The sequence below is a fragment of the Lissotriton helveticus genome, chromosome 1_1 (assembly GCF_964261635.1).
Source record: "Lissotriton helveticus chromosome 1_1, aLisHel1.1, whole genome shotgun sequence".
Lineage (NCBI taxonomy): Eukaryota > Metazoa > Chordata > Amphibia > Caudata > Salamandridae > Lissotriton > Lissotriton helveticus.
Genome location: NC_136057.1, coordinates 320,442,771 through 320,457,162, shown reverse-complemented (window position 1 = coordinate 320,457,162; position 14,392 = coordinate 320,442,771).

The window sequence follows — 14,392 nt, the reverse complement described above, 5'->3', positions numbered from 1 at the left end:
ATCAGGATTTGAAAATGGTTTTCAGTGAACAGGAAGCAGAGGTGTTACCACCACATCGTTCTTACGACTGTACTATTGATCTGGTTCCAGGAGCCGTACTTCCTTGCAGTCGGATATATGCCCTAACCGAAGCTGAGAACAATCACCTTAAGGAGTATCTTGACCGTTATCTGGCCAATGGGTTCATTAGACCTTCGCAGTCTCCGGTATCCTCGCCGCTTTTTTTCATCCCAAAGAAGCAAGAGGGAAGTCTGAGAACTTGTATCGATTACCGTGCTCTGAACTTAGTCACAATGAAGAATCGATACCCCCTGCCTTTAATTTCCGTTCTTCTGGATCAAATTAAAGAAGCTCAGATTTTCACCAAGCTTGATTTACGTGGGGCGTACCATTTGGTGCGGATGAAAGAGGGGCACAAGTGGAAGACCGCATTTCGTACCAAATTTGGCCTCTTTGAATACTGTGTGATGCCCTTTGGGTTGTGTAATGCACCTGCTGTGTTTCAACACTTCATTAATGACATTTTGAGTGATTTGATTGACAAAGTGGCTATTGTCTATTTGGATGATATCTTGATCTACTCTCAGAATACACAGGACCATTCCAAGCATGTCAGAATGGTGTTGGAACGTTTAAGAACACATCATTTATATGTAAAATTGGAAAAGTGTGTTTTTCATGCAACTACAGTGGAGTTTCTAGGATTCGTCCTCTCGCCACATGGAATCACTATGGATCAAGGAAAAGTGCAAGCAGTGAAAAATTGGCCCGAACCACATAATGTCAAGGAGATACAGCGATTTCTGGGATTCGCTCATTTTTATCGGCGCTTCATTCAGAGTTTTTCACACTTGATCGCCCCTATTACTCGATTGCTAAAGAAAGGGGTAAGGTTCGAGTGGACCAGAGAGGCAGCTCAGGCATTTTTTCATCTCAAAGAAAGATTTGTGTCTGCACTAATTCTTTTGCATGCTAATCCAGAAGAACCTTTCTTTGTAGAAGCAGATGCGTCGGATCAGGCAATCGGAGGTGTTCTTTCCCAACGACATTTGAAAACTGGTCAGCTGCATCCGGTGGCTTATCGATCCAGAAAATTAAATCCAGCTGAACTGAACTACACGATCGCAGAAAAAGAATTGTTGGCGGTAAAGGACGCCTTTGAGGATTGGAGGCATTATCTGTTGGGGGCTAAGCATACTGTGACCGTGTTTACTGATCATAAGAATCTACAGTTTTTGAAATCTGCGAAGACCCTAACTCCTCGACAGCTACGCTGGTCTCTGTACTTTGCAGATTTTGATTTTGTACTCACGTTTCGTCCTGGAACAAAGAATGGAAAGGCGGATGCACTTTCCCGTTTGAATACGGAAGATTGTGAACATCCTGTTGAACCTCAACCTATCATTCCTGAAGCTAAGATCATTTGTGCTCTTTCTTTGAGCAGCTTTCAAGAAGAAGTTCAGAAAAGTCTATCGAAAGAGCAAATCCAGAAGTGGGTTCAATCGGGTGAGGAGAGAGTGTTAAACCAGCAATTACCTTACTTTAAAGGGGCCTTGTATCTTCCTACAATCGCACTTCAACAAAGAGCCTTGCAAAGTTGCCATGATCATCCTTTGGCAGGCCATAAAGGAGTTTCTAAGACCATGGAATTAGTTCAGCGCTATTTTTGGTGGCCTGGGTTGTCCTCTCATGTCAAACAATATGTACAGTCCTGTGAATTGTGTGCCAGGAGTAAACCTAGTCGGCAGGTCCCACAGGGGTTGTTACAACCGCTCCCTACTCCGACCCATCCGTGGCATACAGTATCCATGGATCTGATTGTAGATTTACCAGTTAGTAAGGGTTTCGATACTATTTTGGTGATTGTGGATACTTTCACCAAAATGAGTCACTTTATTGCTATGTCTGGTACCCCTACTGCTCCTGAGCTAGCACAAGCCTTTGGCGAGAATATTGTAAAACTACATGGGGTCCCCAAGATAGTGGTCTCAGATCGAGGACCTCAGTTTATTTCCCGTTTCTGGCAAGCCTATCTCAAGGGTTTGGGGATTGAGAGTAGATTGTCTACCAGTTATCATCCTGAATCGGACGGACAGACGGAGAGAATTAACCAAGAATTGGAACAGTATCTCCGTTTGTTTCTCCTTGAGCGGGGTGGTGAGTGGTCATATCAATTGTGGATGGCAGAATTTGCTAGTAATAACGCTAAGAGTGTTTCTACGGGTTACTCGCCATTTTATTTGAATTCTGGTCATCATCCCAATCCATTCTGCACTCAGGAAGATTTAGAAGTCCCAGCAGATAAGCCCATGTTGACCGATATGGCTGCTTTACATAAATCTGCAGAGGAAAATTTGATAAAAGCCAAGCAATCTTACAAGAAGAATGCAGACAGACATAGAAAGCCCGCTCCACAATATCAAGTAGGAGATCAGGTGTGGCTCTCTACAAAAAACCTCCATTTAAAAGGGAATAGGAAATTCCAACCAAGATTTGTGGGTCCCTATTCAGTTGAGCAGGTCTTGGGTCCAGTGACGGTGAGATTAAAGTTACCAGCTAAGTTAGGGATCAATCCAGTCTTTCATGTCTCTTTATTAAAAAAGATTAAATCACACATGAGGTTGGGTAAACCACCAGAACCCCTAGTTATTTCTGGCCACCCTGAGTACGAGGTTCATGACATTCTGGACTCTAAAATCAAAAGAGGAAGACTATTTTATCTGGTGGATTGGAAGGGGTACGGTCCTGAGGAAAGGTCATGGGAACCTGTATCCCAAATTCACGCTCCACAACTCATTAAGAGATTCCATGCACGGAAACCTCTCAAACCTGGACCGATGAATCGGTCTTTGAGAGATGGTACTGTCAGGGTTTTGCAAATCGCATCTACCTATGTTCCTAAATCTGGGAATTGTGCGAGGACAATAGTGAAGCCCTGTCGGGTTAATGTTTGGTACCCGTGTATTACTAAATAGGTTCCTTTCAGTATTATGTAAATAGGTTCAGGTAATAGTGAGTGTTCTGTCCCTCCCAAGATGGCCGCCGCTGTGGCCATAGAAGCAACCTCGAAGTTAGTACGTGAGGGCTAGTTGATATGTGCCTCGCGCTGCTTTCAAACTGCGCACTTCAACTGTTCGGGTTTCTGAGGTAGCAGCTAGTGTTTGAAGCTCCGTGTCTACATTCACGACAGGAGTTATCAGAGTTAGTCTAATAATCCCTTTTGAGTCTGCTCGATGTGGCTACTCGCCGAGAGAGTGGAATATCCTTAAAAGTCACATTTAAGTTTAGTAGTCAATAGATGTTTTTAGTCCCTGAAGGAAGGATCTTCTATTGGCTGCAGAGACTGAGTCTACGGTCCTCTTCATCCGCTGTCGTCGTGGGAGCCAGCTTCGCTCCGCTGAAGTTCAACAGGATATCTCAGCGGAAAGTTCACGGACTCCATTGACTTCTTGCGGAGAGTTGTGAGAGGAACAGTAAGCCAGCGCTTTTCCCTTCCCCACTTGTCAGCAAACAAGATACTGAGTAACTATTCCCTTCTTGCGCTTTTCCTGTTTTCTCCTTTCCCCCTGCTTACCTTCCTTGTACCTTTTTGCGCGCAGAAGACAACTCAACAGTGAGATTCCTTTGAGCCACATGTTTGCATCAAGACTCTAACAGAACCCCAGTTGGGGCTAGTACAGAGAGCTTACAGGTAATTAGTGAGAGTATTAGTTAAGTAGGCTGTAAACTATTGTCAAGGTCCCACAGTAATGTTCGTTTCTATCTCACAGGCATGAAGCTCCCTGAATGTTACTACACACCCTCATGAAGAGTAGCAATACCTTTGGGAACCACTGGTAGGATAAGATTTGATTATTTCATAGAGTGAGAATATTGGTAGGTGGTTGTTGTTGTTTATTCTTTCCCCTCATTCTGTGTATTAGGCACCCACAGTGACCAACGCCAAGGTCAAGACTGAGCTACCATATCGGTGAAGGTGCCGGAAGTTCTCAAGGTGTCTCTTCTCTGTCCACTTCCCCTTTTCCCTTCTGCTAGTGGATTTGCCCTTGAGGCGAAGACACTGGTGGGGGGGTGATTGGGTCAAGCATCGTACTGCCTCTGCGAAGTATTTGGAGCCTCATGACAGAGAGCCCTGTTGTATAGTCTCCCTTAATTGCTCCCAGTTTGTTTTGGAAATTACCATCCTATAACAACTCCTTCATGTCTTTTTAATCACGCAGAGGTATCAATCCTAACGCTACTCGCATTTTCTTTTTTACCCCGAAGACGCCGCACATACATCTACGCGTCTTTTAATTGTCCAGCGTTACCATGGCTACTTACAGTTTGATACCATGGAGACGCCACTCACTGGTCTATGCGCCTTCTAATTCAATTTCAATTTTTTTTTTTATGTTTGGCTCTGGTTAAGGGCCACATAAAATTCAGAACAAATACAAACAGAGAAAATAAAATACATCACACATACAAAACTGATTTCATCCATAGAATCGATGGCATGAGGGCACAAAGTCAGATCTCTCCAAGTTGCCTTAATAAATAGCTAAGAAACCTTTAAAGAAATTAAAAATATAGAAGCAAAACATTTCATTTGGGGGACAGTGTAGAGATCGTAAAAAAGCATTAACGTCATATATACCCAATTGTAGACATATCGATTTTAACCATTTAAAACGCAATGGTCGAAGTGCAGGGCAGATTAACATAACATGGATACAATTCTGAGTACTTAAGCTACAGAAGTTACACATGGGGGAGGTTCCGTACCATTTAGAAAGAAGTGAGTTTAAAGGCAGTAAATCATAACGTAACAGAAACCATAATCTACGAATACCATGAGGTAAATTCCATGTGGCATAGGGTTGGGCCAACTTCATAGTGTAGGAGTTAAGGAGAAGATTACTACCCCCTTTCCCTTGTATTGTGTTCCTATCCATTTGATAACAAAGTTCCCACGATGCCTGTTTTAGCACAAGTTTTAGCTGTGATGATGAATACAGGAATAACACACTTTCATCTAGCTTTAAGAGTGACACAGCTCTTCTGAAATTCCTTGCCATACGTGAGAACTCATTAAAGTTGCCCAACAGTTCCTTTTTAAGGAGGGCCCTCATCGACCCTGATTCAGCTCTAGCCAAGCAAGCCACCCATCTTACCAGGGCACATAGTCCCTGAACCCAGCTGCTCCTAAGGCCGAAATCCAGTCTACATGCTGCCAAGGAGCAGGAGGTATTAAAGTTGGATAGAGATCTTAGGAGTTTCCCCTCAATTTTATTACAAAACTCCCAATGCTTCAACTCTAAGAGTTCTATACCATACAGTATTGTAGGAGGAATCTTGGCCCTAAACACTTCAAGAAGACAAGCGAAGTGTCTCTTTCCAGTAGCGGAATAAAGGGAGTTTAAGCCTTTGCCGTGGGCAAGTGCTTTACGTGAACAGTGCTCAATATGGGGCCTCTCACTCAAATTGGCTGCAATAATTTTCCCCAAAAAAGTGTAGGTTTTAACAACCTCTACTTTTTGGCCACCAATAAACCATCCAAAATTTACAGAACGGCATTTCTTTTTTCCAGCAATACACATGGTTTTGCTTTTAGATATATTAATTTTCATACAATGTGTATCAGCAAACACGTGTAAAGCTTGCAGCCGATTAGCAAGACCTTTAGGGGTTAGATCTAATACGAGAATATCGTCAGCGTACATGAGACAAGAGATCGGGGTCCCATCTATCACCGGAGCAATACCCACACACGCTGATAGATAAGCAGGAAGGTCTGCAGTGTATAGTGAGAACAATAGTGGTGCCAGGAGACAGCCTTGTTTAAGGCCATTCTGGGAGGGAATCTTGGGTGAAAGTCCCCTCTCACCCCCTTGGAGAACACTGCACCACGTTTCTGAATGGAGAGCACGCAACAGCTCTAATAGATACACTGGTAGACCAAGGGCAGCTAGTTTTCTCCACAGCGTTCGACGGTCGACTTTATCGAACGCTGTGGAGAAATCAATGAACGCTGCGAACACCACTCCTCCTCTTACACGTGAGTATTTATCCGTGATCACATGGAGGGTGGTGAGATTGTCCAATGTACCGTGTTCCTTACGGAAACCAGTCTGTTCACATGGAAGTATATTATTCTCCTCGACCCAATCCTCAAGCAAGCCCAAAATACATTTAGCAAAGACCTTTCCGACTGAGTCCAGGAGAGCAATCAAACGGTAATTCATGGGACAATCCCTTGATCCCTTCTTGAAAATGGGGACCAATATACTTCCCTTCCAGGAGGCTGGAACAGTTTTAGTTACAAAGCAGGATTTGAACACAGGGTGAAGAATCCTACTCCAGAGTAAAGGTTCCTGCTTTAAAACCGTCATGGGGAGTTCGTCAGGTCCCATTGCGCCCGACAAGCGCATATTCTTTATAGCCATTTCTATTGTTTTCACAGTTGGATAGTCGATCGGATCCTCAGATAGGAATTCAGGTGCACTATCTGAAGCCGTGTCTTCGTTCCCTGCATACAGCTTTCTAACATAAGAGGACCATACCTCTTCAGAGATGGGAATAGGAAGAGGACTGCTTCTGGTACCACAGCCCCTCCCGACTATGGCCCAGAATTCTCTATTTTTACCATGAGCAACTGCCTCCCGTAGGTTTATCCATACTAAGTCTTCCTTCTCCTTTTTTAGACTCCTTCTTAATCTGATTCTCCTTCTTTTTAACCTCGATATTTCCTTAGCTAGTTCCCCAGATCTTCCTATATATTGCATTCGCACTAATTTGTTTATTTCCTTATTCAGGGTGCGCAATGCGCTAGGGACAAAAGGCTTTTTTCCAGAGCCACTAACATTTTTTACATCTGAGGTGATCTTTCTCACCAGTTTTTCGAAATTAGCAATTTCGGAACCACACCAGCTATTTAATTCTAGTATAGTTTTGCATAAAATATCATGTACACCTCTTATTAAAGTGCTGTTCCAGCAGCACCTACCCGAAGTTCCCTGGAAGGAGACCTCATTGTTACCAAGCGACCAGGACTCAGTGGGTGGAGGTTTAAAAGAAAGCGTTATGGAAATTATGCAATGATCACTAAAAGAGGTGGGGGCTATCATTAGATCCTGGACATAAGGAAAAATGTTAAAGTCAGAGATCACATAGTCCAGGATAGAGGCGCTGAAAGGAGACTTATGCGTAAAGTTCGCAGGCACATCCGAGGGAAATCTCCCATTTAAAATAAGCCCCTCAACAGCCGAGAGTTCCTCCAGGAGAATCTTCCCTCTTTTGTTTGTTATTATTTTATCAGGGAAAATCGATTGTGGGATGAAATAAGCCTCTTCTTTGGGTATATTTCTAAATAAATTTAAGCTGGCGTTCGAGATTTTACAATTCAAATCTCCAACTAGAATAACATCAGGTGGAGAGGAAACATTCTTAATCTGTCCAATATATTGAAATACATGATTCAATAAATTATTATAACACTCTTCAGGGGGGACATACACATTAATAATTACAATGCCCGATTTATTAGGAAAATTTGGGAGATTCGAAATTCTTATGGCTTGGAAGAGATTACTGGGATCAATGTAATGCGAAAATCTCCAGCTCAGTTTATTAGTTAACAGACAAACTATTCCCCCTTTAGCATGACCTTTCCTAGAAGGGGCGGCAGGTGCTTCCAACACATAGTATTCCTTCCCTCCATAGATACTATCAATGCACCATGTTTCTTGGATGCAGATCACACTTGCTCCTAGCGAGAATAAAAAATCAAGTTTCTCGGGGCTACTGTGTATCCCGGCTGCGTTCCAAGAAATTATTTTTAATTGATTATTAAAGATGATGGAATAATTTGGAATTATCGGTGCTCTTGGTTGCAAGAGCACCATGCAGCCAATTCCACCGGTGATTCTCGTCTACTGGTGCGGAGTTCTGGATTGGCGGAAGAAGCAGTGCTTTAGAGACTGACCGTTTCCCCTTTGAGACCCAGATCTTTAAATCCTCAAACGGAGAGGATGCCCTATCTAACTTGTCACCCTTTCGGGTCATACCGTGGGGAGAAATGGTCACATCAGAACTAAAAATGGGCAGCACATCGATACCTCTACATTGAAAACTCTCCACTTGCTGTAGTATCAAATTTACAATGAATTTAGAATAAAATTTGACTCTTATACTGGTTACACTATCTACTCCTAGCAGAGACACTAACTCAATATCCCTTGATTGAATAAGGTGAAGACATTCCTGATCACTAAGACATTTAAGCAACCATGATCTATTGAGAGGCAAATTTACATCAAATAGAGGCACAAAGTCCAAAACAAAAGTGTCCACATAATTCATTGATTTTTTTGCCTGGGGGCAATGAAGCGGGCCTATATCTGCCCTAACCGTAGGGGCAAAAGAGGGAGCAAAAGGATTAAGATCCCCCAGTGCAACCGGGGTAGTGCTACCTGTCTCAACCACCTGCGGGATAATCGGGCCATGACCACCCTTCTGGGGCAAGTCATCTAAAGGCAAAGGCAGAGTATTACCGTTAGTCTCTGTACCTAAGTGTTCATGATAAGATTCACTTGCCATTTTGATGATCCCCAAGTTTGAATTAATGGCGTTCTCCTCATTGTTGATTAAAACAATAGAATCTTGAAAGATTATCCGCCTTTGTCTTTTCTTCCTGTATTTACGTAGAGGTTTCCTTTTTTTCCCTTTGTCGTTTCTGTGTTTTCGGCTTTTTTTGCTGATTTCTTGATCGTCCTCTTCTTGTAGCTCTATTTTCCCGGTTTTAAAAATCGGGAATAGTTCCTGTGCTACTGAACTTGGTACACCAGTCTGAATATCTTCCTCTATTTCAAAATCGGAGTTTTTTACACAATTATTTGCCACTGAAACTGACGTAGCCGTAAAAATGTTTTCTTGAACCATAGCTGTCGGCTTTATAACAGGCAACTCCAAAGGTACATTTAAGTTCCCCGTTGCTTGGTTGGTATCAGTCACGTTCCAGAAAGCACTCCTCACTTCAGGCACCTTGTGCAGCATTGCGTTCAATATTTTGGTGACTGAATCTAAGATACAGTCCGAGCTGCCCACAAATTTGCCCAAGAGACATAGTATAGATGAGAGCAAATTTTCAAGGGCAATCAAAGACTCCGATATTGGTTTTTCGCCAGTAGCAACAGGAGGACAGATTCCTGATAGATGGAATTCAGGAGACACAGAAACATTTAACAGTGCGGACATATCCTGCGCATTTATGGAGGGAGTACTACTGTATAGCAATAGGCCAGATGGAGTCGCGCCCACTAATGGTTTAGAGGATTCAAAAAGTTTTGGGCTTCCTGCGCTCAAATATCGGCCACAAAGTTCAAGGTCAATAGATGACAGAGAAACATCTCCCTCTGAGCTGACATGCACATTACCAGCCTGTGGCGCCGGAGGGTTGTTAGTGTGTTTTCCTTCCATTAAATGCACAAGAGGCCTAGTAGGACTATTATCAATAACAAGAGCAGGGCTTATCCCTGCAGTAGTTTCTATTTGGAATGGATCTATCAGTGTTGGAGGAGAGACCATATTATCAGCCGCTTGAGATGGACCCGCCTGTGAGATAGGTAGGAAACCATCATTAGCGTCCTCAGCTGCTTTCTTATCCACAGCTTTTTCCCAAAGGTCAAAGAGCTGACACTGTCCTTTTAGCGAATAGTTGATCATAGATTTATTTCTTAAGGGGTTAGATTTTGTTTTTGCACAGGTCCTTCCCCCCACTAATCTCCCAGAACGGAGTTTCTTAGTCATCCTCACGAATTTCCAAAAGGATTGACGCTGCACACAAAAGAGGGTATGTCCGCTAATGTTACAATAGTATAAAATGAGTAAATGAGCTTTAAAAGTAATAAAAAAAGGAAAATTGGAGAGACGAGAACAATCAGCCCACAGACAAGGTCTATGGGTAAAATGAAAGTACGCTTAACCCTCAGAGCAGTCACTTCAATATCCGCCGGTATACAAGTACTTGTGTAAATGGAAATAACCGGGCCCAGCCCAGCCTACCTCAGCCACCGAGGGCCACAGAGGGCCCGCCCTTTGCCCGGGCTTAGCCCCGGGCGCTCCCGCGCGCTCCCGCGATGCGGGGGTGACGCGCTCTTATGCGCCGCCTGGCGCGAAGTCTGCACCGTCTTCCGCTGCGGGGCAGACCGGGAAACGTAGTCCTGTGGCCCCCTCCGCTCGGCGGCCGCTTCGGGATGGTAAGTGCGGCTGCGGGAGGGGGACCAAGACCAACAGGCTCCGGGCTCCAGAAATGCTGTTCTGCAACGTTTGCGAGGTAGGCACTCGCTCCCTAGGGGTTCCGCTTCCTTAGGGATAGTCTCTGGGGTATAAACAGCGTCACCCGCTCCACCGGGGTGACGCGCTCTTATGCGCCGCCTGGCGCGAAGTCTGCACCGTCTTCCGCTGCGGGGCAGACCGGGAAACGTAGTCCTGTGGCCCCCTCCGCTCGGCGGCCGCTTCGGGATGGTAAGTGCGGCTGCGGGAGGGGGACCAAGACCAACAGGCTCCGGGCTCCAGAAATGCTGTTCTGCAACGTTTGCGAGGTAGGCACTCGCTCCCTAGGGGTTCCGCTTCCTTAGGGATAGTCTCTGGGGTATAAACAGCGTCACCCGCTCCACCGGGGTGACGCGCTCTTATGCGCTGCCTGGCGCGAAGTCTGCACCGTCTTCCGCTGCGGGGCAGACCGGGAAACGTAGTCCTGTGGCCCCCTCCGCTCGGCGGCCGCTTCGGGATGGTAAGTGCGGCTGCGGGAGGGGGACCAAGACCAACAGGCTCCGGGCTCCAGAAATGCTGTTCTGCAACGTTTGCGAGGTAGGCACTCGCTTCCTAGGGGTTCCGCTTCCTTAGGGATAGTCTCTGGGGTATAAACAGCGTCACCCGCTCCACCGGGGTGACGCGCTCTTATGCGCCGCCTGGCGCGAAGTCTGCACCGTCTTCCGCTGTGGGGCAGACCGGGAAACGTAGTCCTGTGGCCCCCTCCACTCGGCGGCCGCTTCGGGATGGTAAGTGCGGCTGCGGGAGGGGGACCAAGACCAACAGGCTCCGGGCTCCAGAAATGCTGTTCTGCAACGTTTGCGAGGTAGGCACTCGCTCCCTAGGGGTTCCGCTTCCTTAGGGATAGTCTCTGGGGTATAAACAGCGCCTTCTAGTTTATTCATGCCACATAGGTAATACGCACCATCACGCACTGATGCTGATCCCGCGTCCGCGCCACCACGCCCACCCTAATCCACACCCGGAAGCTCTCTGCATTTAACCGGCAGACCAGCTCGAATGCAGATACCACGGGGAGTGGCGGCGATACTTAGGCGAAATTGCAGGTGACTGACCTTGGCACAGTAAGTACTCCAACCTAACGCGGGTGGGCTCCGCTTGTTATTCCTTGTCTCGAGTTCCACATTTCTCGATATCCCTACTAACCAGGCTCTTTATCGCAGATCGTGCTATGGAGTTACCACCACAACCCCGACTCCCATGAGGCACACAGCGCTGTCAATATTAGTAAGCACCCCGTTGACCCCGTTTTTGATCCTTTGTACCCTAAGTATGACGCTTGTTGACTGGCATGCATGCAGTATGTAACACGCTCTCACCTACGAAATGAGAGCGTAGACACCCAATTTTCTAATATGAATGTAACTGGCATTGTAAAATAGGCTCACTGGTTTCATTGATATCCATGTGAGCTGAGAAATATATTTGCATGTCACAGCATGACATGCCACCTATTGTGCACCGACACCCACTGCTAGAAATCCACGAGTTTATGGTACGTCAATCACAAGTGAGTGATTCTGCCACTTGGACAAATGTGCACAGCATGAATATTACTTCAATTTGTCTCTTATTTGAGGCGACAGACACTGATAAATGTGTATTTTTCACGCTATCATAATACACAGAATTGGGAGAGCCAGGAGCACTCGACCATCCAAACACTACGTTACAGGCACGTAATTTGTTTGCTTATGATTGTATTTTTGTCTTTGCAGGTTTTTTCCTTTCAAACATTTGGGCGAAAGGACACCAACTGTAAGTACATGGTTTGGTTTCTCTGATCAAGGGTTGGGTACACCTTAGCGTGTGTACACCGCCCGGGTCACGCTCACTTGGTCCTGACGAAAACCTGGAAATTCCTTCTATAGGTTGAAACATGTAGACCCTTTTGTTGTACTAGTTTTTTTTTCACTTTTGTATATACCAGAGGTCAATTAAACTGAAATATGTATCTTAGCAATTTAAAAAAAAAATTCCCAGTGAGTTATATCTGGCCAATTTTTAACCCACCTTTTCACTTTCACACACAAAAAACAAACCGCTCCACTGTAATCAGGTGTCGCAGCACACCCGGATGGCATTTGGCTGTTCGGGTGCGACCCCGATGATGAAGCATGTCACCAACTAGGTTGGTGAGTGAGGGGTCTTCTCAAGAAAGAATAATTTTCCTTCTTGTGCAACTTCTCCCAAAACTTTGAGACTCTCATCTCTTGGTGATACTCCTCCTTTTGTTTCTTTTCTAGATATATAATCTGACAATTAGTTAACATCTATACCTGAAAGCCTTACATAACAGCCATGTACAGGGTTACTGCAACTGCAACTGCAACACAATTAATACTATGTCTCCTATCCCTCTCTACACCGCCATTCCCCAGAGCCATAGGATCCCAGAGTGGGTGACCTCTAGCAAACAGTCAATTTCTAAAACTTTGACTCAGAATATAAAGTAATCTTAAACATGATACTTGCAGAGCCTATCGCAATGTCAACACACTATCCACTGTAAACTGTGGGCCATATTTACAAACATAACGAGAACCATACATTAATAGATGTGGCACATTTCTGCTCTCTCCCTTTCACGCAATGCAGCACGGCAAATTGCCTTGTTGTACTGCGTTGCCTGAAAGATTAATAAATCTGTCCCTGTGTGTCTGTGTGTCACGCCACTCATCCATCACATCGCTACATCAAAGTCATACATGCATACTAATTTTTCATGCAAGGCAGCAAGCAAAGTTGCTGTTCCACGTGAAAGTGACAGAGTAGAAATGCTCCATATTTACAAAGATATTGAGCATTTCTGCTCTCTTCTTATCCTGTCACACTGTGTGATGGCTAACGGCAATGCTATCACCCTTATACAATAGAGCACGGGTGCTTGAGTTGCAGGCAAGATTGTTTTTGTGCTCGAATTGTATCCCTCCTGCACAAACACATACATCCTTAGAAACATTTTCCTCTTTTTATGTGCACCCTAAAATGCTATGCAACTGCCTTGGGTTACTTTAAATTCACTACACCATACAACGTGGCTCTGCTTTGCTTAGCAAAGGCCAAAAAGGATTTTGCATAGGGGGTGATGAGAACCTCAGTGCAAAACCTTGGTAAATCTGGGCCTCAATGTGTATTGCATGCAAGGTACCAAGTGCACAAAGCATAGTATCACATTCATTTGACAAATGGCATCATAAATGTGTCAACACATTAACCCTCGCCATGTAAGCATTCATGTTCATCAAAGCCTACTCACAGAAAGGGTGCTACTCTCGACTGGCTCATATCTAAACGAAATATAATTGAATTGATTTCGATTACCCCTCATCACTGGTCAAACCATCACATTATCACCTTCCAAATCCCATCCGCTAACAAGAAAACGTTCTCGCAACAAATCAAGCAGAAACAATGGATAAGAGATTCAAAGAACATCAACTGGAACAACCTTGCCTCCCAATCTGAGAAGGCTCTTACATCCGCCCCAATAACATGGCAGACGTCAATGCCTTCACTGCTCACTATAACTTCACGATGACCAAAAGTTTTCGACCAAACCGCTCCGCCAAAACTCAAAAGAATTCCGGACAAAGATAAAAACCCATGGTTCAGCAGAGCCCTGAATGATGAGAGACGCAAACTCAGATCAACGGAACTGAAATGGAGGGAACATCCCTCCCCTCTCCATCTTAAACTACTCCAAGTAGCCAGAAAATCATACAATAAAAGTATTCTACAATCAAAAAAAGACTTCTTCAAATCAGAACTAGAGAATGCCAAAGATAGACTAAAAAAATCTTCGAAATTCTGAAACAACAATTGAACAAATATGGCAAATCCTCACACTTAACATCGACTTCACAGCTGAGTAGAGAATAATTTTCCTCATTCTTTGCAGCAAAAACAAAATTCCCTCCAACTCGTCCTTAGTATGGCGACAATCAACTCAGCCACCCAGAAAGTTCATGCAAGTCAATAACCCGGTACAACATAAGCTGACTCTGCCCAAAAATAAATGTCACTGGTCTACTTTCAAACTTTACGATCTCAATGACATCACCAAAATTCTAGCGAC